Source organism: Salmo salar, chromosome 01 (assembly GCF_965601325.2).
Source record: "Salmo salar chromosome 01, fSalSal1, whole genome shotgun sequence".
Taxonomy (NCBI): domain Eukaryota; kingdom Metazoa; phylum Chordata; class Actinopteri; order Salmoniformes; family Salmonidae; genus Salmo; species Salmo salar.
In genome coordinates, this window is record NC_138291.1 from 94,805,310 (window position 1) to 94,828,802 (window position 23,493).

At 46.0% G+C, this 23,493-nt stretch overlaps 1 pseudogene; it reads right to left on the reverse strand.

The window, feature by feature from the left end:
• LOC106610474 (tektin-3-like) overlaps positions 1–11,097 on the reverse strand; it is a 33,071-nt pseudogene extending 21,974 nt beyond the window's left edge.
• Between the last annotated feature and the right edge of the window lie 12,396 nt (positions 11,098–23,493).

A 23,493-nucleotide genomic window follows, 5' to 3' on the forward strand; every position in this document is an offset into this window, starting at 1 on the left:
CCAAAAAGATCAAGGACAACAACCACCCGAGTCACTGCCTGTTCACCCCGCTATCATTCAGAAGGCGAGGTCAGTACAGGTGCATCAAAGCGGGGACCGAGAGACTGAAAAACAGCTTCTATCTCAAGGCCATCAGACTGTTAAACAGCCATCACTAACATTGAGTGGCTGCTGCCATACTGACTCAACTCCAGCCACTTTAATAATGGAAATATTGATGTAATCAATTTATCACTAGCCACTATATACACTGCTCAAAAAAATAAAGGGAACACTTAAACAACACAATGTAACTCCAAGTCAATCACACTTCTGTGAAATAAACTGTCCACTTAGGAAGCAACACTGACTGACAATAAATTTCACATGCTGTTGTGCAAATGGAATAGACAACAGGTGGAAATTATAGGCAATTAGCAAGACACCCCCAATAAAGGAGTGGTTCTGCAGGTGGGGACCACAGACCACTTCTCAGTTCCTATGCTTCCTGGCTGATGTTTTGGTCACTTTTGAATGCTGGCGGTGCTTTCACTCTAGTGGTAGCATGAGACGGAGTCTACAACCCACACAAGTGGCTCAGGTAGTGCAGCTCATCCAGGATGGCACATCAATGCGAGCTGTGGCAAGAAGGTTTGCTGTGTCTGTCAGCGTAGTGTCCAGAGCATGGAGGCGCTACCAGGAGACAGGCCAGTACATCAGGAGACGTGGAGGAGGTCGTAGGAGGGCAACAACCCAGCAGCAGGACCGCTACCTCCGCCTTTGTGCAAGGAGGAGCAGGAGGAGCGCTGCCAGAGCCCTGCAAAATTACCTCCAGCAGGCCACAAATGTGCATGTGTCTGCTCAAACGGTCAGAAACAGACTCCATGAGGGTGGTATGAGGGCCCGACGTCCACAGGTGGGAGTTGTGCTTACAGCCCAACACGGTGCAGGACGTTTGGCATTTGCCAGAGAACACCAAGATTGGCAAATTCGCCACTGGCACCCTGTGCTCTTCACAGATGAAAGCAGGTTCACAATGAGCACATGTGACAGATGTGACAGAGTCTGGAGACGCCGTGGAGAATGTTCTGCTGCCTGCAACATCCTCCAGCATGACCGGTTTGGCGGTGGGTCAGTCATGGTGTGGGGTGGCATTTCTTTGGGGGGCCGCACAGCCCTCCATGTGCTCGCCAGAGATAGCCTGACTGCCATTAGGTACCGAGATGAGATCCTCAGACCCCTTGTGAGACCATATGCTGGTGCGGTTGGCCCTGGGTTCCTCCTAATGCAAGACAATGCTAGACCTCATGTGGCTGGAGTGTGTCAGCAGTTCCTGCAAGAGGAAGGCATTGATGCTATGGACTGGCCCGCCCGTTCCCCAGACCTGAATCCAATTGAGCACATCTGGGACATCATGTCTCGCTCCATCCACCAACGCCACGTTGCACCACAGACTGTCGAGGAGCTGGCGGATGCTTTAGTCCAGGTCTGGGAGGAGATCCCTCAGGAGACCATCCGCCACCTCATCAGGAGCATGCCCAGGCGTTGTAGGGAGGTCATCCAGGCACGTGGAGGCCACACACCCTACTGAGCCTCATTTTGACTTGTTTTATGGACATTACATAAAAGTTGGATCAGCCTGTAGTGTCGTTTTCCACTTTAATTTTGAGTGTGACTTCAAATCCAGACCTCCATGGGTTGATAAATTGGATTTCCATTGATTATTTTTGTGTGATTTTGTTGTCAGCACATTCAACTATGTAAAGAAAAAAGTATTTAATAAGATTATTTATTTCATTCAGATCTAGGATGTGTTGTTTAAGTGTTCCCTTTTTTTTGAGCAGTATATTATATAATGTTTACCTACCCTACATTACTCATCTCATATGTATATACTGTACGCTATACCATCTACTGCATCTTGCCATCTTGATGTAATTAAATGTGTCATGTCCTGACCATAGTAAGTTGTTATTTTCTATGGTAGAGTATGTCAGGGCGAGACAGGGGGTGTTTGTCTATGTTTTGTATTTCTATGTTCAGATTCTAGTTTTGTATTTCTATGTTGGTTTTGTTTGGTATGATCTCCAATTAGAGGCAGCTGGTTGTCGTTGTCTCTAATTGGAGGTCATATTTAAGCTGATGTTTTTCCCACCCGTTTTTGTGGGTGATTATCGTTTGAGTAGTGTTTACAGTGCCTTGCGAAAGTATTCGGGCCCCTTGAACTTTTCGACCTTTTGCCACATTTCAGGCTTCAAACATAAAGATATAAAACTGTAATTTTTTGTGAAGAATCAACAACAAGTGGGACACAATCATGAAGTGGAACGAAATTTATTGGATATTTCAAACTTTTTTAACAAATAAAAAACTGAAAAATTGGGCCTGCAAAATTATTCAGCCCCCTTAAGTTAACCTGTTAGGGCTAGGGGGCAGCATTTGCACGTCTGGATAAAAAAATGTACCCGATTTAATCTGGTTACTAATCCTACCCAGTAACTAGAATATGCATAAACTTATTATATATGGATAGAAAACACTCTAAAGTTTCTAAAACTGTTTGAATGGTGTCTGTGAGTATAACAGAACTCATTTGGCAGGCAAAACCCTGAGACATTTTCTGACAGGAAGTGGATACCTGATGTGTTGTATTACCTTTAAACCTATCCCATTGAAAAACACAGGGGCTGAGAAATATTTTGGCACTTCCTATTGCTTCCACTAGATGTCAGCCTTTACAAAGTGTTTTGAGTCTTCTGGAGGGAGATCTGACCGAACAAGAGCCATGGAACGATGATGTCCCATTAGACACCTGGCGCGCGAGTTCATGTTGGGTACCCTCGTTCCAATACGTTATAAAAGAGTATGCATTCGTCCACCTTGAATATTATTCATGTTCTGGTTAAAAAAGGCCCTAATGATTTATGCTATACAACGTTTGACATGTTTGAACGAACGTAAATATATTTTTTCCCCTCGTTCATGACGAGAAGTCCGGCTGGCTTAGATCATGTGCTAACAAGACGGAGATTTTTGGACATAAATGATGAGCTTTTTTGAACAAAACTACATTCGTTATGGACCTGTGATACCTGGAAGTGACATCTGATGAAGAGAATCAAAGGTAATGGATTATTTACATAGTATTTTCGATTTTAGATCTCCCCAACATGACGTCTAGTCTGTATCGCAACGCGTATTTTTCTGGGCGCAGTGCTCAGATTATTGCAAAGTGTGATTTCCCAGTAAGGTTATTTTTAAATCTGGCAAGTTGATTGCGTTCAAGAGATGTAAATCTATAATTCTTTAAATGACAATATAATATTTTACCAATGTTTTCTAATTTTAATTATTTAATTTGTGACGCTGACTTGACTGCCGGTTATTGGAGGGAAACGATTTCCTCAACATCAATGCCATAGTAAAACGCTGTTTTTGGATATAAATATGAACTTGATAGAACTAAAAATGCATGCATTGTCTAACATAATGTCCTAGGAGTGTCATCTGATGGAGATTGTAAAAGGTTAGTGCATCATTTTAGCTGGTTTTATGGTTTTGGTGACCCTGTCTTTGACTTGACAAAACATTACACACAACTCTTGTAAATGTACTGTCCTAACATACTCTAAATTTATGCTTTCGCCGTAAAACCTTTTTGAAATCGTAAAACGTGGTTAGATTAAGGAGATGTTTATCTTTCAAAGGGTGTAAAATAGTTGTATGTTTGAAAAATGTGAATTTTGACATTTATTTGGATTCAAATTTGCCGCTCTTGAAATGCACCTGCTGTTGATGGAGTGCACCACGGGTGGCACGCTAGCGTCCCACCTAGCCCATAGAGGTTAATACTTTGTAGCGCCACCTTTTGCTGCGATTACAGCTGTAAGTCGCTTGGGGTATGTCTCTATCAGTTTTGCACATCGAGAGACTGAAATTTTTGCCCATTCCTCCTTGCAAAACAGCTCGAGCTCAGTGAGGTTGGATGGAGAGCGTTTGTGAACAGCAGTTTTCAGTTCTTTCCACAGATTCTCGATTGGATTCAGGTCTGGACTTTGACTTGGCCATTCTAACACCTGGATATGTTTATTTGTGAACCATTCCATTGTAGATTTTGCTTTATGTTTTGTATCATTGTCTTGTTGGAAGACAAATCACCGTCCCAGTCTCAGGTCTTTTGCAGACTCCATCAGGTTTTCTTCCAGAATGGTCCTGTATTTGGCTCCATCCATCTTCCCATCAATTTTAACCATCTTCCCTGCCCCTGCTGAAGAAAAGCAGGCCCAAACCATGATGCTGCCACCACCATGTTTGACAGTGGGGATGTTGTGTTCAGGGTGATGAGCTGTGTTGCTTTTACGCCAAACATAACGTTTTGCATTGTTGCCAAAAAGTTCAATTTTGGTTTCATCTGACCAGAGCACCTTCTTTCACATGTTTGGTGTGTCTCCCAGGTGGCTAGTGGCAAACTTTAACCTGTTAGGGCTAGGGGGCAGCATTGACACGGCTGGATAAAAAACATACCCGATTTAATCTGGTTACCACTCCTACTCAGTAACTAGAATATGCATATACTTATTACATATGGATAGAAAACACCCTAAATTTTCTAAAACTGTTTGAATGGTGTCTGTGAGTATAACAGAACTCAAATGGCAGGTCAAAACCTGAGAGATTCCTTTACAGGAAGTGGCCTGTCTGACCATTTCTGGAACTTCTTTGCCATCTCTATCATTTACTAAGGATCTCTGCTCTAACGTGACACTTCCCACGTCGTCCATAGGCTCTCAGAGCCCGGGAAAAAAGAGAATGTCGTCATTCCAGCCCCAGGCTGAAACACATTATCGCCTTTCTCAAGTGGCCCATCAAGAGACACTAGCTTATGCGCGTGACCCCGACCGCCCCCGCCTTTGGGATTTTTTCCTCTGTTTGCCGAAAAGGAGATTCCCTGTCGGAATTTTATCGCTTTTCTACGAGAAAAATGACGTAAAAATTGATTTTAAACAGCGGTTGACATGCTTCGACGTACGGCAATGGAATACTTTGAATTTTATTGTCAGGAATTGCGCCAAGCGCGCGACACTTCTTTACTATTTCGGATAGTGTCTGGAACGCACGAACAAAACGCCGCTATTCGGATATAACGATGGATTATTTTGGACCAAACCAACATTTGTTATTGAAGTAGACGTCCTGGGTGTGCATTCTGACGAAGACAACAAAAGGTAATGACATTTTTATAATAGTAAATATGATTATGGTGAGTGCTAAACTTGCCGGGTGTCTAAATAGCGAGCCCGTGATGCCTGGGCTATGTACTTAGAATATTGCAAAATGTGCTTTCACCAAAAAGCTATTTTAAAATCGGACATATCGAGTGCATAGAGGAGGTCTGTATCTATAATTCTTAAAATAATTGTTATGCTTTTTGTGAACGTTTATCGTGAGTAATTTAGTAAAATGTTAGCGAATTCCCCGTAAGTTTGCGGGGGGTATGCTAGTTCTGAACGTCACATGCTAATGTAAAAAGCTGGTTTTTGATATAAATATGAACTTGATTGAACAAAACATGCATGTATTGTATAACATAATGTCCTAGGGTTGTCATCTGATGAAGATCATCAAAGGTGAGTGCTGCATTTAGCTGTCTTCTGGGTTTTGGTGACATTATATGCTGGCTTGAAAAATGGGTGTCTGATTATTTCTGGCTTGGTACTCTGCTGACATAATCTAATGTTTTGCTTTCGTTGTAAAGCCTTTTTGAAATCGGACAGTGTGGTTAGATTAACGAGAGTCTTATCTTTAAATGGCTGTAAAATAGTCATATGTTTGAGAAATTGAAGTAATAGGATTTTGAAGATTTTGAAAATCGCGCCACAGGCTGGCAGTGGCTGTTACGTAGGTGGGACGAATTCGTCCCGCCGGTCCCATAGAGGTTAAATTACACTTTTTATGGATATCTTTAAGAAATGGCTTTCTTCTTGCCACTCTTCCATAAAGGCCAGATTTGTGCAGTATACGACTGATTGTTGTCCTATGGACAGAGTCTCCCACCTCAGCTGTAGATCTCTGCAGTTCATCCAGAGTGATCATAGGCCTCTTGGCTGCATCTCTGATCAGTCTTCTCCTTGTATGAGCTGAAGGTTTAGAGGGACGGCCGGGTCTTCGTAGATTTGCAGTGGTCTGATACTCCTTCCATTTCAATATTATCGCTTGCACAGTGCTCCTTTGGATGTTTAAAGCTTGGGAAATCTTTTTGTATCCAAATCCGGCTTTAAACTTCTCCACAACAGTATCTCGGACCTGCCTGGTGTGTTCCTTGTTCTTCATGATGCTCTCTGCGCTTTAAACGGACCTCTGAGACTATCACTGAGCAGGTGCATTTATACGGAGACTTGATTACACACAGGTGGATTCTATTTATCATCATTCGTCATTTAGGTCAACATTGGATCATTCAAAGATCCTCACTGAACTTCTGGAGAGAGTTTGCTGCACTGAAAGTAAAGGGGCTGAATAATTTTGCACTGACAATTTTTCAGTTTTTTATTTGTTAAAAAAGTTTGAAATATCCAATAAATTTTGTTCCACTTCATAATTGTGTCCCACTTGTTGTTGATTCTTCACAAGAAATTACAGTTTTATGTCTTTATGTTTGAAGCCTGAAATGTGGCAAAAGGTCGAAAAGTTCAAGGGGGCCGAATACTTTCGCAAGGCACTGTATTTCTCTCTGCGTCACGGTTTGTTGTTTTGTGTATTCAAGAGTTTAGTGTTTGCATTTTGTTTCACGATAATAAATAATGTGGAACTACGAACACGCTGCATTTTGGTCCGATCCTTTGAACAGCCGTGACAGAATCACCCAGCAAAAAAGGACCAAGCAGCGTGGTAAGAAGTATCTGGAGGAATGGACTTGGGAGGAGATTTTGGATGGTAAAGGACCCTGGAGGCAGCCTGGGGAGTATCGTCGCCCGAGGGAGGAAGACGAAGCAGCAAAAAGGGAGTGACGATACTACGAGGCTTTATATGCACTGAGAGGCAAGGCTGAGAGGCAGCACACGGGGAGTTTGGCGACGTCAGGGAGGAGACCTGATCTAACTTCCCGTGCTTATCGGAGAGAGCCGTGGAGTGAACCGGAGCCTGTCAAGGAGTCAAGCACGGAGCTCGACGCAAGATTCCGGAGAGAGGTACTTGCATCGAGAGCACTGCTTAGCGGGCGTGCTGAAGAGAGAGTGGATGAACAAGCAATGGGTTATGGTGTGATGCGCACTATATCGGCCATACGCACTCACAGCCCGGTGCAGTCGGTGCAAGCTCCTCACCGGGGTAGGGCGAAGATGGTCATTCAGCCAGGAAGGAGTAGGCCTGCTCAGCATGCCTGGTCTCCAGTTCGCCTCCATAGTCCGGTACATCCTGTGCCTCCTTCCCCCACTCGCCCTGAGGTGCGTGTTACCAGTCTGGCGCCACCTAGGCAAGTTCCACGCATCAGACTTCCAGTCCGCATGCCAAGTCCAGAGTGTCCTGTTCCTGCTCCCCGCACTTGCCCTGAGGTGCGTGTTACCAGTCTGGCGCCACCTAGGCCAGTCCCACGCATCAGATCTCCAGTGCGCATGCCCAGTCCGGAGTGTCCTGTTCCTGCTCCCTGCACTCGTACTGAGGTGGCGGTTACCAGTCTGGCGCCACCCATGCCAGTACCACGCATCAGGATTCCAGTGCACATTCCCAGTCCAGAGCTTCCGGCGACAGTTCCCCGTCCAGAGCTTCCGGCGACAGTTCCCCACCCAGAGCTTCCGGCGACAGTTCCCCGTCCAGAGCTTCCGGCGACAGTTCCCCGTCCAGAGCTTCCGGCGACACTTCCCAGTCCAGAGCTTCCGGCGACAGTTCCCCGTCCAGAGCTTCCGGCGACAGTTCCCCTTCCAGAGCTTCCGGTGATGTTTTTCAGTCCGGAACATACTGAGACGGCCTACAGTCCGGAACCTACTGAGACGGCCTACAGTCCGGAACCTACTGAGACGGACTACAGTCCGGCACCTACTGAGACGGCCTACAGTCCGGAACCTACTGAGACGGCCTACAGTCCGGAACCTACTGAGACGGCCTACAGTCCGGAACCTACTGAGACGGCCTACAGTCCGGAACCTACTGTGACGGCCTACAGTCCGGATCCTACTGAGACTGATCTTAGCCCGGAAACTCCAGCGATGCTCCCTAGTCTGGAGCCTCCAGCGACGCTCCTCAGTCCGGAGCCTCCAGCAACGCTCATCAGTCCGGAGCCTCCAGCGACGCCTCCCAGTCCGGAGCCTCCAGCGACGCCTCCCAGTCCGGAGCCTCCAGCGACGCCTCCCAGTCCGGAGCCTCCAGCGACGCCTCCCAGTCCGGAGCCTCCAGCGACGCCTCCCAGTCCGGAGCCTCCAGCGACGCCTCCCAGTCCGGAGCCTCCAGCGACGCTCCGCAGTCCGGAGCCTCCAGCGACGCTCCGCAGTCCGGAGCCTCCAGCGACGCTCCGCAGTCCGGAGCCTCCAGCGACGCTCCGCAGTCCGGAGCCTCCAGCGGCGGTCCGCAGCCTGCAGCCCGGATCCTCCAGCGGCGTTCTGTAGGCCAGAACCTCCATCGGTGGTCTGCAGCACAGAGCTTCTTGTAATGATTTACAGTCCGATTTGTCCCACCTGTTTTTGTGGGTGATTATCTTTTGAGTAGTGTTTATTTCTCTCTGCATCACGGTTTGCTGTTTTGTGTATTCAAGTATTTAGTGTTTGCATTTTGTTTCACGGTAATAAAATATGTGGAACTACGAACACGCTGCATTTTGGTCCGATCCTTTGAACAGCCGTGACAAAATGCATCACTAGCCACTTTAAACAATGCCGCTTTATATGTTTTCATACCCTACATTACTCATCTCATATGTATATACTGTACTCTAAACCATCTACTGCATCTTGAATATGCCGTTCAGCCATCACTCATTTACATATTTTTATGTACATATTCATATTCATTCCTTTACACTTGTGTGTATAAGGTAGTTGTTGTGAAATTGTTAGGTTATATTACTTGTTAGATATTACTGCATGGTCGGAACTAGAAGCACAAGCATTTCGCTACACTTGCATTAACACCTGCTAACCATGTGTATGTGACAAATAAATTGGATTGGATGTACTATAGAACAGATGTAGAACAGATCAGGTTATATAGAACAGATGAGGTCATATAGAAGAGATGGGGTCATATACAACAGATACAGAACAGATGTTGTCATATAGAACAGATAAAGAACAGATGAGGTCATATAGAACAGATAAGGTCATATAGACAGATGAGGTCATATAGGACAAGTCCATAAGTCCAAATGAAAAATTAAAACACATTCTTGGGCTCAACATCAGCAAATCATTTGATTTGATTTGATGTCATATAGTACAGATATAGAACAGATGAGGTCATATAGAACAGATGTAGAACAGATCAGGTTATATAGAACAGATGAGGTTATATAGAACAGATGGGGTCATATACAACAGATATAGAACAGATGAGGTCATATAGAACAGATAAAGAACAGATGAGGTCATATAGAACAGATATAGAACAGATAAGGTCATATAGGACAAGTCCATAAGTCCAAATGAAAAATTAAGCCACATTCTTGAGCTCAACATCAACAATCACAACACTGTCTGTATCCCCATGTGGACCATCTCAGTAATATTATCTCTCTGTCTCTTAGGTTCAGTACCAGTTTTTGCAGTACTGGGACTATGAGAATGAAACTAGACACGTAAACCGATTTAGTATCCAGATAAATCCTGAAATAGAATCATAACACAACGTGCTGGAGGGAACCAGGGAGGCCTGAGCGGTGTGTGCAGGAGAGAGCCAGGGAGGCCTGAGCGGGTGTGGTGGAGGGAGCCAGGGAGGCCTGAGCAGGGCTTGGTGGAGGGAGCCAGGGAGGCCTGAGTGGGTCGTGGTGGAGGGAGCCAGGGAGGCCTGAGAGGGGCGTGGTGGAGGGAGCCAGGGAGGCCCGAGCGGGGCGTGGTGGAGGGAGCCAGGGAGGCCTGAGCGGGTGTGGTGGAGGGAGCCAGGGAGGCCTGAGCAGGGCTTGGTGGAGGGAGCCAGGGAGGCCTGAGTGGGTCGTGGTGGAGGGAGCCAGGGAGGCCTGAGAGGGGCGTGGTGGAGGGAGCCAGGGAGGCCCGAGCGGGGCGTGGTGGAGGGAGCCAGGGAGGCCTGAGCAGGGTGTGGTGGAGGGAGCCAGGGAGGCCTGAGCAGGGTGTGGTGGAGGAAGCCAGGGAGGCCTGAGCAGGGTGTGGTGGAGGGAGCCAGGGAGACCTGAGAGGGGCGGGGTGGAGGGAGCCAGGGAGACTTGAGCGGGGTGTGGTGGAGGGAGCCAGGGAGGCCTAAGTGGTGTGTGCTGGAGAGAGCCAGGGAAGCCTGAGCTGGGCGTGGTGGAGGGAGCCAGGGAGGCCTGAGCTGGGCGTGGTGGAGGGAGCCAGGGAGGCCTGAGCTGGACGTGGTGGAGGGAGCCAGGGAGGCCTTACTGGATTTGTTTCACTGGGCCCTGCCAGTACCTGATGAGTCTGAGACCTGATACTTGGCATCGTGTGGCATTTGGAGAGAGGAGAGATGGACCAGCACGGATCTTAAACCAGCACTCTTGGGTGACGGCAGTCACGGCACGCAGGGGCTTGGATTTCAGAGTTCCGTTGGTCTGCCAGTGCGTGTGACAGTGTGAGAGTAACCTGGGGTGACTGGGACTACACAAACACATTGGGGAAAGGAGTTGGACAGTCTCACATGCACACAAAACACTGTCTCAGATTAAGCCTTGCCAAACCCTTCACCCCTCCATCCTACACCCCAAAACATGTCACACGCTTATCAGGTAAGAATAGACTGGGGTAGAATCAGGATGTCTGATTCATTATCTAAACACTGTTGAGCTCCATTGAAAACACACTCAGGTCTGTTGTCTCTCTGACTGCTATGTTTTCACTCCTCTCTCCGTTGTGTAGCTTCAAACTGGTGTTTCCTGCTTGGCTATATGAATGGCTGACTATCAGAGCTTCCTCAGACCAACGCCTACATATCAATTGGCCTGGACCCTCCCACTGCCACCATTGTAAGGAAATCAATCTACTCTCATGAATTGTGCATGGGGCTGCCTTTAAAGAGTGCTGTCACACCTGGAGGGAGAACAGGAAGTGAGCTGGTAAATCTGATGACACTATCAGAGCTCCCCTGCCAAGCAGATGGTGTGGCCCTGCAGGGGAAGTAAGAGGACCTCTCTGGGCTCATCTGAGGATATAAGCTGTGTCTTAAATGACACCCTATTCCCTATGTACACAGCAAAATCAACACAGTGTTAAATGTAACACTGTTACAGGTACTATAAAGGTCCACACTTTTCAGTGTTAAGCTTTAACTGCAGTGGGCTAAATCACGGTCACAGAGTGATTCTTGGTGGTCTTACACAAATCTTTTTTGAAACAAAAGTGTACACCTCACGCACATGGTTATGGGCTTACAAAAAAGATGACACCATTGTCATATATATAGAGTTGAAATGTATTAAATTTTGAGTTTGCATCCTGGTATTACACTTTATATACATCACAGAAGACTGAAATATAACAAATATAACAACCTTTGACGTAGAAAATATTGTTTATTTAACTAGGCAAGTCAGGTAAGAACAAATTCTTATTTACAATGACGGCCTACCGGAGAACAGTGGGTTAACTGCCTTGTTCAGGGGCAGAACGACAGATTTTTACCTTGTCAGCTCAGGGATTTGATCTAGCAACCTTTCGGTTACTGGCCTAACACTCTAACCACTAGGCTACTTGCCACCCCACTATTGTATAAGAGCATCAGAAACAACTTACTCATATGAAGAAAGATACTGTATCCTGTACTATACTGTAAGAGCCTTAGTCTGACTTTGTTCTGTAAACAGAGGGACAATCATTTCCCTTGGGTATATTTTCTCAGTAAGCTGTAACCATCAGGGATGGTCTGCCCACTAGCAACAGCCCAGCTATATTGTGAAATGACCTTGATTTGATAAGTGGGTGATGGTATTTGGTGACCACAGTCCTCTGGTATGGTTATGTTTTAACTGCTGGTCTACTGCAGAGGGTTTTGTGAGAACTTATTATTAAGAGACATACAAGGAATGTTGTCTCTGTGGTCTCCATTGTCTATCAGGTCGGTTACAAACACAATATCCATATTTCCCATGTCTCTTCATGATGCTAAACACAAGAGAGACATCTGTGTTATGTGAGACACTATGGCACGTGTATGTCTGTGTGACTTCATGGCAGTTCATGTGTGGTTGCATCTTAGTGTTTTTGCCTCCAGTGATGTTGGTGTCTTTTGGAGGGCCTGGAGGAAAAAGCCTTGGAGGCTAAAAGTTGGTGGGTCTACTATATTACACAGCGGGACATAACAGGGTGCTCGGCTCTACATCAGATCAGAGGAAGTACGGAGCAGAGCAGGCAGACAGCAGACAGACAGACAGCAGACAGACAGCAGCGTATGTTTTTGTGACAGTTTCAACACATACATTAAACAAAAGTATAAGTGTTATTGATTTATTTTTAAATACATTTCACATACATGCCACTTTTCCATACAAATCAAATCAAACTTTATTTGTCACATGTGCCGAATATAACAAGTGTAGCCGTTACTGTGAAATGCTTACTTACAAGCCCTTAACCAACAATGCAGTTCAAGAAAGAGTTAAGAAAATATTTACCAAATAAACTAAAGTAAAAAAATAATAAGGTACACAATAAAATAACAATAGTGAGGCTATATACAGGGGGTACCGGTACTAAGTCAATGTGCGGGGGTACAGGTTAGTCGAGGTAATTTGTACTTGTAGGTAGGGGTAAAGTGACTATGCATAGATAATAAACAGTGAGTAGCAGCAGTGTAAAAACAAAGTCCATGGCCATTTGATTAATTGTTCAGCAGTCTTATGGCTTGAGGGTTGAAGCTGTTATTAAGGAGCCTTTTGGACATAGACTTGACGCTCTGGTACCACTTGCCGTGCAGTAGCAGAGAGAACAGTCTATGACTTGGGTGACAGGAGTTGTTGGCAATTTTTTGGGGCTTTCCTCTGACACCGCCTAGTAATACCATACAGTCTTACATGACAAAAATATATTCCAACAAACACGCCACACACCGTATGGTGTTTGTTTATACTGTATGGTCCACAGTCCGCTTCATATACGTCACACCATTTTTCCCATCTTACCAGAGAGACTGGTAGTATTATGACTTGAGATGTTAGACTAAAGTGGTACATTTAATTGTATTCTATAACTGCCTTAAAGATGTCCTTACTTCCATGTATTGTGTGTCTGGTGCAGGCCTTAGGATACCTCTCCCTAACCCCACTGTTAAATCTTTCATTGCCCCTTTAATATGACAGAAATGGTTTGTGTTATTGGGTGGTGGCCCAGGGAAGATAGGATAATCAACTCCAGGTCTTGGCACCTGCCTGGTCTCTAGGACGTGCAAATCATTATCCTCCTACTTCCTTCCTTCCTCCTCAGGAAGAGGACATCACTCACACCCAAATCTTTCCCCATTCATTTGAAGTCAGTCAGCCAGACACTGAGGTAGATCTGACTGTTAGAGATGGTTTAAGGGAGAAGAAGACAGAGAGAGGTAATAGCCACCAGGCACATCAACAGACACCTTTTCTTTTGATAAATTAATTGTGAACATATTACTGCCACACCAGCGGTCATGACTGCAGTCAAATTCCACGTGACTCTTTAGTCACGGTATCTATGCTTCTCCAAGCTCTGATGCTGATGATGGTCATTAGTAGCCTACCAAATATTCTAACTGCCTGGTAATCAGCTCTCTATTGTCCCTCTAATCACTCTGACATCAATGCAAATGTATTCAAAAATCTATTTACACACTTCATGAGAGCCCATGAACCCATGAGCACAACATTTCTGTAGGCTACGCAATTGTGTGAGAAAACAACAGAGTTTTGATGGCCTCTATTAAAAAGAGGAGGATCCCATCAGGTTTCTATAGGCTAGGCCTACTATATTTATTTCTCAACTGTCTTAATATTACGTTTTTTTCGGTCGCTAGGACCCATTTCTCAAGACTTAGATCACTTTTTCAAAACTCTTCACACAGTTCTCCTAACCAAATTTCAGCTTGGCACAGCAGTTAATTTCACATCCAAAATGCACTAAAACTACCAAAACACTTCATACATGTCTCAAATCAACTCATTCTTCCATAACACTAGCAAAGGTTGTCACCCAACAAGCACACTTTGTCACTCATAAAACAATGACCTAAAAAACACTACCAACAGGTAGCATTACACAATGTTTTCTTTTGTAAATTGTCTTTACAAAAACAAGAATGACACCTCTCTACTGTTTAGAGTTCGCTGCAGTATATGTTACAGGAATAAATCAGACATGATGCAAAATGCTTTATATTGTTTTATGACATTTTTTTGGCATTGAGTGATTCCAAAATACAATAATTTGTATATACACCATCTACCGATACAGATACAGTAGCAATGCTAGTCAACCCTGTGTATTGCATTTGGCCACAGGTTCTCATCCACATCACATCTTGTGTCATATTGTGCAATACACCTATGAAATAATCTTTTGGCATGCCTGGTTCATCCCTGGCAATCTTCTTCCTCTGTCAGCCACTTCTCTATCTCTGGCTGGGTCCATGTTTACATTACAGTACAGCATTATTCCTAAGATGTCCCCTTTTGTCTAGATGGTAATGAAATTGAAAGACTAACACCTGGGTAGGTGTTCAGCTGCAATGGGAATCAGCTGTGGTTGGTCTAATTGTTTTGACAGTATTTCATTTTTGGATTTGGAATATATTTCAATACGTTATTACTGTAGAAATGTAGCAAATTGCTGTCTTATTCATTTTGGGTTTTGTTAGATTTTGAACTCAAGTTTAACAGTTTTGACAAGAGTATGTAAACATGTTTGGTGGTGGTTGTGTCTGAGTGAGAAACGACTTCATGAAATTTGAAAGATGTAGTCATTGAATGCATTTTATGCCAAAGCAATGACAAATGTTCCAAAGTTTAGCCCACATAGACTGCTGTTGTGCTCACTGTGTGAAGAGTTTTGAAAAAGTGACCTAAGTATTGAGAAATGGGTCCTAGCAATTGTAAAAAAAATTAAGCACATCGCTTCTCTTTACAACAGGAGTATAGCCTGCCTGACTGGCATGAAAATGAACCATGGGAAAAACGTCCTCCATTCGCAATTTAAGTGCATAGATGAAATGCATTTTTTTCTATGCCCCTGTTCCAAGATAGGTGCATGATAATGGTCCATTCTAAATCCAAACTAATATCACATATATATTATTTAGTATATGTAAAGACAACATTAAATTAAGAATAGTCTGGTGGGTGACAATATTAGCCTATCACTTGTGAAAGATGTATTATCACTTGTGAATGATACCCAGAGTGTGCAGTAAGGCAAGAAACAGCGCATGCCTTTTTTGAGCTATTTATTTTTTTCAAATCATAGTTACACACCTTATGTAGTCTAGACCATAGGCCTATACAGTGCATTCGTAAAGTATTCAGACCCCTTGACTTATTCTGCTACGTGGAGTAGAACAGGGGAACCTAAGAGCAGACTCAGACGAAGAGACTGGGATGAAGTAACCAAGGTATTTATTGAAACACAGAGGGGAGATGGAGTGCAGGTCAGGGGAAGCTCGGGCAGGTTGCTGGAAACCAGGTGCGGAGGCTGAGGCTGGGCCGGGAGGGGTTTCGACAGGGTAAGCAGGTTCTGAGGGGAATCCAAGGGAGTAGTAGAGTGGGGAATCCAGGACAGAGTAGCAGGATGACGAGACGTGGGACAGGAGACAGGGACCAGAGTCAGAGCGGGCAGAGATTACGATATGGCAGCGTGGAAGTGTCAGGGCTGAGTATTTGTAGAGGTCTTGATTATCGAACAGATTGCAGCTGTTGGGGATCTGCTCTGACTCCAGCACACCTGTCTCCTCCCACACAATCTCACACACACAGAGAGAGAGAGAGAGGGAGAGGGAGAGAGTACTGGGGGAGTGGTGACAGGTCAAGGAGACACAGGATGAGCAGAAGAGGGTGTTGCAGGAGCAGATGTGACAGTGGCGCCCAACCAGGCTTATCTGGGTGTGCGGTATAGAAATCCCGTAAGAGGATGGGGTCCAGAATGTGACGGCGAGGCACCAAGCAGCGCTCCTCAGGCCCGTATCCTTCCCCAGTCCACCAGGTACTGCCAGCCACGACCCCGACGGTGCACATCAAGAAGCCGTTTGACAGTATAGGCAGGATGGTCATTGATGAACCGAGGGGGTATAGGAGCTGCTGCAGGAAGAGACAGGGGACTGGAGCAGACAGGTTTAAAGAAACAATCTTTGTCCAGTTCGAGGTGAGTAATCGTTGTTCTGATGTCCATAAGCTCTTTCGGTCATAAGAGACGGTAGCAGCAACATTATGTACAACATAAGTTACAAAAAATGAGAAAAAACACACATAATAGCACAGTTGGCTAGGAGCCCGTAAAACAGCAGCCATCCCCTCGGCGCCATTATTATGTAGTGGCTTATTATCAGTGGCTTTTAGGCTATGCGTGGAAGCTTGGAGATGCTAAACGTGCTCAAGTTAATTAACGATCAATTACCGTGAGACAAAATGTCATGACCACCACAGCCTTAGTCCTACCAGCCCTACACCTACCTACCCCAGCCCTAGTCCTACCAGCCACAGCCCTACTCCTACCAGCCACAGCCCTAGGTCTACCAGCCCTAGTCCTACCAGCCCCAGCCCTACTACTACCAGCCCACGCCCTAGTCCTACCAGCCACAGCCCTAGTACTACGAGCCTCAGCCCTACTACTACCAGCCCCAGCCCTTCTCCTACCAGCCCCAGCCCTAGTCCTACCAGCCCCAGCGCTACTCCTACCGGCCACAGCCCTAGTCCTACCACCCCCAACCCTAGTCCTACCAGCCACAGCCCTAGTTCTACCAGCCACAGTGCTAGTCCTTCCAGCCACAGCCCTAGTCCTACCAGCCACAGTGCTAGTCCTACCAGCCACAGCCCTTGCCCTACCAGCCACAGCGCTAGTCCTACCAGTCACAGCCCTAGTCCTACCAGCCACAGCCTTAGTCCTACCAGCCACAGCGCTAGTCCTACCAGCCACAGCCCTAGACCTACCAGCCACAGCCCTAGTCCTACCAGCCACAGCCCTAGTCCTACCAGCCACAGCGCTAGTCCTACCAGCCACAGCCCTAATCCTACCAGCCACAGCCCTAGTCCTACCAGTCACAGCCCTAGTCCTACCAGCCACAGTGCTAGTCCTACCAGCCACAGCCCTTGCCCTACCAGCCACAGCGCTAGTCCTACCAGTCACAGCCCTAGTCCTACCAGTCACAGCCCTAGTCCTACCAGCCCCAGCACTACTCCTACCAGCCACAGCCCTAGTCCTACCAGTCACAGCCCTAGTCCTACCAGCCACAGCCTTAGACCTACCAGCCACAGCGCTAGTCCTACCAGCCACAGCCCTAGACCTACCAGCCACAGCCCTAGTCCTACCAGCCACAGCCCTAGTCTACCAGCCACAGCCCTAATCCTACCAGCCACAGCCCTAGTCCTACCAGTCACAGCCCTAGTCCTACCAGCCACAGTGCTAGTCCTACCAGCCACAGCCCTTGCCCTACCAGCCACAGCGCTAGTCCTACCAGTCACAGCCCTAGTCCTACCAGCCACAGCCTTAGTCCTACCAGCCACAGCACTAGTCCTACCAGCCACAGCCCTAGACCTACCAGCCACAGCCCTAGTCCTACCAGCCACAGCCCTAGTCCTACCAGCCACAGCCCTAATCCTACCAGCCACAGCCCTAGTCCTACCAGTCACAGCCCTAGTCCTACCAGCCCCAGCACTACTCCTACCAGCCACAGCCCTAGTCCTACCAGCCACAGCCCTAGTCCTACCAGCCACAACCCTAGTCCAACCAGCCACAGCCCTAGTCCAACCAGCCACAGTGCTAGTCCTACCAGCCACAGCCCTAGTCCTACCAGCCACAGCGCTAGTCCTACCAGCCACAGCCCTAGTCATACCATCCACAGCCCTAGTCCTACCAGCCACAGCGCTAGTCCTACCAGCCACAGCCCTACATCTGGAATGGTGCTTATTCAGCGGTTTCATTCCAGATGCCATTACTGCGTGCAATCACACATTTTGTTTTTCTATCCTCGTGGGATTAATTTCCATTAAAAATCCTATTTCTCTAACCTTACCCTAACCCTAATTCTAAGTCTAACCCTAATTGTAATACTAATCCTAAACTTTGTCCACATGGGGATGTTGGACATTTTCCCTTGTGGACACACACACAAACACACCACCTTCTTGCGTGTGGGTGGGCTTCTTCTTCACCCTCCCATAACCCTAATCGTCCTAAATGAACTCCAGCTCACTGATCACTCCATGAAGCATAAACTTTCATTCTTAAGTGAGGCATGGTGCATAATGCATTCATCAGTTTCCCCATCCCTCCCCCACTCCCTCCCTCACCCTCCCTCCTCACTGAAATGGCAGCGCATCGCTTAGAGCTGGATGATTCTGAAGATGGGCGAGGTAAGGGAGCAAAGGTGAAAGGGGAAGAAGATGAATGAGAGGGGAGGTAGGGAGGCAGGGTGGCTTAAGCTGGATCTAGTGCAGGGCTGTGTGTAGGGAGGCACATGTGGACCAGGGTCAGGGTCAGGGTGGATTGACTGTGTCCCCCTAGCCAAGTTCTCTCCCCGGCAGTGACCAGGCTCCCAAAGTGGAGTGGGACGTGGAACACGAGGATATGAATGCAGAGCTTTGTCCAGCACATGGTCATCACATTCCACTGGAGCCACTGTGTGTGTGGACTCAGAGCGCAGCAGAGCGGAGGAGAGGAGAGGGCTGGAGTGTACTTGCCAGGCTGGGCACAGAGCCACAATGTAGCACCAGGGATCCAGCCAGGGTCTCTCCGGTCATCTGTCCCCAAAACACATACTGTAGCAACATCACAGGCCTCTCTCTGACATAGTCGTTCTGTCCCTGAACAAGGCAGTTAACCCACTGTTCTTAGGCCGTCATTGAAAATAAGAATTTGTTCTTAACTGACTTGCCTAGTTATATAGTTCTCAAAATAGTTCTCAAAGAGAAGTGAATTTAACGTTGTGGAAAAGTGAATTCAGCACTATGGTAAAGTTTTGTTGATAAGGGCCCAATCGGAACAGCTATCTTGGAGTCAAAGGCCATACTGCATTATTGTTGATATTTACAGGGTGCCATACTGAGAAACATGAACCCTGCTTGCCTCTTTGGGTCTGAAGCGCTCACAATTAATGTGATTTTGAATAGGACAGCGCACCCATAGGTCAGTATGTGGTAGTACATCGCAGTGCTGTTGAATGATGTGTGGTGTGGTGGGTTACAGTGTAGAGTAATAAAGTTCTTAATGTTTTAATCCCAGCCTGGGTCCGGACCAGCTATGGAAGAAATTAGTCATTGCTTAGCAGAGCGCTAAAAAGACAGAGGATTGGCTCTGGCTCTCTCTGCCAGTCTTCTGATGTAGCTACATATATCCGAAGAGTGGAATTCAGAACGAAGGAGTGATACAGTGGTCAACTTCAGTGTGTTTTATCTCTTGGATGGCTATGTGAAAACATGCTTTCCCCATATCAAACTATTTAGTTGTCTTACAGACACCTCCACATTTTACCCACACTCTCTTTTTGTATGATGTTTTGTGGAAATACAATAAAATAATATTTAATATATCCCTTCAATATTAAACACACTTTTGTATGAGTTGATATAATGGCTGTGGTCATTTCTGGACAAACAAGCAGTTTTATGATGCCCTGTGCTTGACTCAGTAGGATCAAACCATGCATGGGGGTGGTCGTGGAACACAGACATTTTACCTCAAATTTATGAAAACTGCTTTGTGACGGCACATCATGAAGGAACGAGGCAGGGCAAGTGAAAGACTGAGTCCCAAATGGCACCCTATTCCCTTTATAGTGCACATATACAGTACCAGTCAAAAGTTCGGACACACCTAATCATTCAAGGGTTTTTCTTTTTTTTTAAATATTTTCTACATTGTAGAATAATGGTGAAGACATCAGAACTATGAAATAACACATATGGAATCATGTAGTAAGCAATAAATTGTTAAACAAATCAAAATATATTTTATTTTTCATATTCTTCAAAGTAGCCACCCTTTGCCTTGATGACAGCTTTGCACACTCTTGGCATTCTCTCAACCAGCTTCATCAGATAGTCACCTGGAATGCATTTCAATTAACAGGTGTGCCTTGTTAATTTGTGGAATTTCTTTCTTTCATAATGTGATTGAGCCAATCAGTTGTGTTGTGACAAGGTAGGGGAGGTATTCAGAAGATAGCCCTATTTGATAAAAGTACAAGTCCATAGTATGGCAAGAACAGCTCAAATAAGCAAAGATAAATGACAGTCCATCATTATATTAAGACATGAAGATCAGTCAATGCGGAAAATGTCAAGAACTTTGCAGTCACAAAAACCATCAAGCGCTATGATGAAACTAGCTCTTATGAGGACCGCCACTGGAAAGGAAGACCCAGAGTTACCTCTACTGCAGAGGAAAAGTTCATTAGAGTTAACTGCACCTCAGATTGCAGCCCAAATAAATACTTCACAGAGTTAAAGTAACACACATCTCAACATCAACTGTTCAGAGGAAACTGTGTGTATCAGGGCCTCATGGTCGAATTGCTGCAAAGAAATCACTACTAAAGGACACCAATAACAAGAGGAGACTTGCTTGGGCCCAGAGATACGAGTAATGGACATTAGACTGATGGAAATCTGTCCTTTGGTCTGATGAGTACAAATTTGAGATTTATATATTTTTGAGACCCTAAGTAGGTGAAGGGATGATCTCCGCATGTGTGGTTCCCACCGTGAAGCATGGAGGAGGAGGTGTGATGGTGTGGGGGTGCTTTGCTGGTGAAACTGTCAGTGATTGGTTACACTTAACAAGCATGGCTACCACAACATTCTGCAGCGACATGCCATCCCAACTGGTTTGTGCTTAGTGGGACTATCATTTGTTTTTCAACAGGACAATGACCCAAAAACACACCTTCAGGCTGTGTAAGGGCTATATGACCAAGAAGGAGAGTGATGGAGTGCTGCATCAGATGACCTGGCCTCCACTATCTTCCAACCTCAACCCAATTAAGATGGACAAAGGGTGGACACTTTAAAGAATCTAAAATACAAAATATATTTTCATTTGTTTAATACTTTTTTGGTTACTACATGATTCCATATGTGTTATTTCATAGTTTTGATGTCTTCACTATTACTGTACAATGTAGAAAATAGTAAAAACCCTTGAATGAGCAGGTGTGTCCAAACTTTTGACTGGTACTATAGATTTACAGTATTTGACATATAGTGTGTGCCCAATGGGCACTGGTCAAAAGTAGTACACTAAAAAGGGAATAGGGTGCATTTGGCATAGGGACAATGAGTCAAGGTTCTAGAAGCCCCTGATCTGATGTTTGTATTGTGACTCATAATCATGGAAGTCATCGTCATTCAGAAGAATATCTTCCGACTTCGTCATGAGGAAATACTATTATTTTTTCTCCAGAAGGGCGAGGAACTGGTTCAACATGTGTTGTGGTGGATCGCAGGTTGTCCATGACCAAACAGACAAATACAGAGAGGAAGGAAAGGGGTAAATCGCTCTCTCTGCCTCCCTCTCTCTCTCTGTCTATGCCTCTCTCTCTATGCCTCTCTCTCTCTGTCTCATGCTCTCTGTCTCTCTCTCTGTCTCTCTCTCTCGCTCTGCTCCCCCATTTCAATTGCTTGTTAAGTGTTCAATTTGCTAATTTCCCTCTATCCACTTTAAAGCCAGAGAGAGTCAGCCCATGTCCAACATACATTGAGGTGGCTATCAGAAGTTGGGCTGGACTGGGGCTGTTTGGCTGCTGCTGTCGGGACTGGACTGGTGCTGTATGGCTGCTGCTACTGGGGCTGGACTGGGGCTGCCAGGGTGGACTGGGGCTGCCAGGATGGACTGGGGATGTTGGGGCTGGACTGGGGCTGTATGGCTGCTGCTGTCGGGGTGGGACTGGGGCTGTATGGCTGCTGCTGTCGGGCCTGGACTGGGGCTGTATGGCTGCTGCTACTGGGGCTGGACTGGGGCTGTATGGCTGCTGCTACTGGGGCTGTATGGCTGTTGCTGTTGGGGCTGGACTGGGGATGTCGGGGCTGGACTGGGGCTGTATGGTGTCTGCTGTCGGGGCTGGACTGGGACTGTATGGCTGCTGCTACTGGGGCTGAGATTTGAGATCTCACATGTGGTGAAGTTTGAGGTTATGTATGAATACTATGTTTACCCTCATACTGAGTTGATAGACAAAGTTCTTAGTACAATAGCTGCTACTTTGTTTTGTGACCTTCCCAACGTTATGCAGAGAAAGATGGGCTTAAAGTAACATTTTCAATTGTACTTTTCCTGTATCAGGATAGGCCCTACGGTGTGTAATAGTCTGTAAAAAAGCTATTTTGTGTGAAGCGTAACGAATTTTGTGACTTTGGCTCTCTGCATTCCTCTCTCACAGATCACTCTGTATCCAAGCAAAAGGCCAACCCAATATCCAGTATAAACATTGAGGCGGAAAAAGAGGAATGCAGAAACATTCCTTTTTTGTTCGCCAACATTTTCCGACCCCTGCCCCCTCTCTCTCTGTCCCAAATGCCGATGTCTGGTTGGGGAGAGCTCCTCACAAGCTTTCAAATTGTTCTCCCTAACTCAGCCAAATTGTACTGAAGTAGAATAGGGCTATTCTTCTCTTTCATGAAGGAAGGCAAGAGCGGAACTGCAAAGCAGCCATCTGCACAGCATTACAACCCAACAGAAATAAACAGAGTAGGATGGTCAGCCATTTTGCAAAAGTCAAGTTTTAATGACCTTCCCTCCTTTTTGTGGATGTAGGTTGAGCTGATCGGAAAGTCATTCAGGTTGTTGGTATGCCGAGAGTTGCCAGGATGTAAGGGCGATGGTATGTGGCAAAGAGGGGCACTCAGCCCCTTATTTAGGTATTGAACAGATATCCAAGTAAAGAGCATTAATACCAACTTATTTTAGAGGAATTCCCAACAGCCAACACAGCACTTTACTTTTCACCCACCCTCCTCCCCACGATACTATTCCTGATCATAGTGATGGTGTGTGTGTGTACATGTCAGGTACTTGGGCCATGTCAGTAGTAGTGACATGCCCTTGTGTTTTAGTGGACCCTAGTGGCTTCAGAGCAGGCCCTAAAGGTGTGTGTGGACATGCCTTTGTGTGTTAGCTAGACCCAGGCAGGCTGTTGGCCCCTGGTGGCTTCGGAGCGGGCCCTCATAGTATGTGTGTTAGTTAGCCCCAGGCAGGTTGT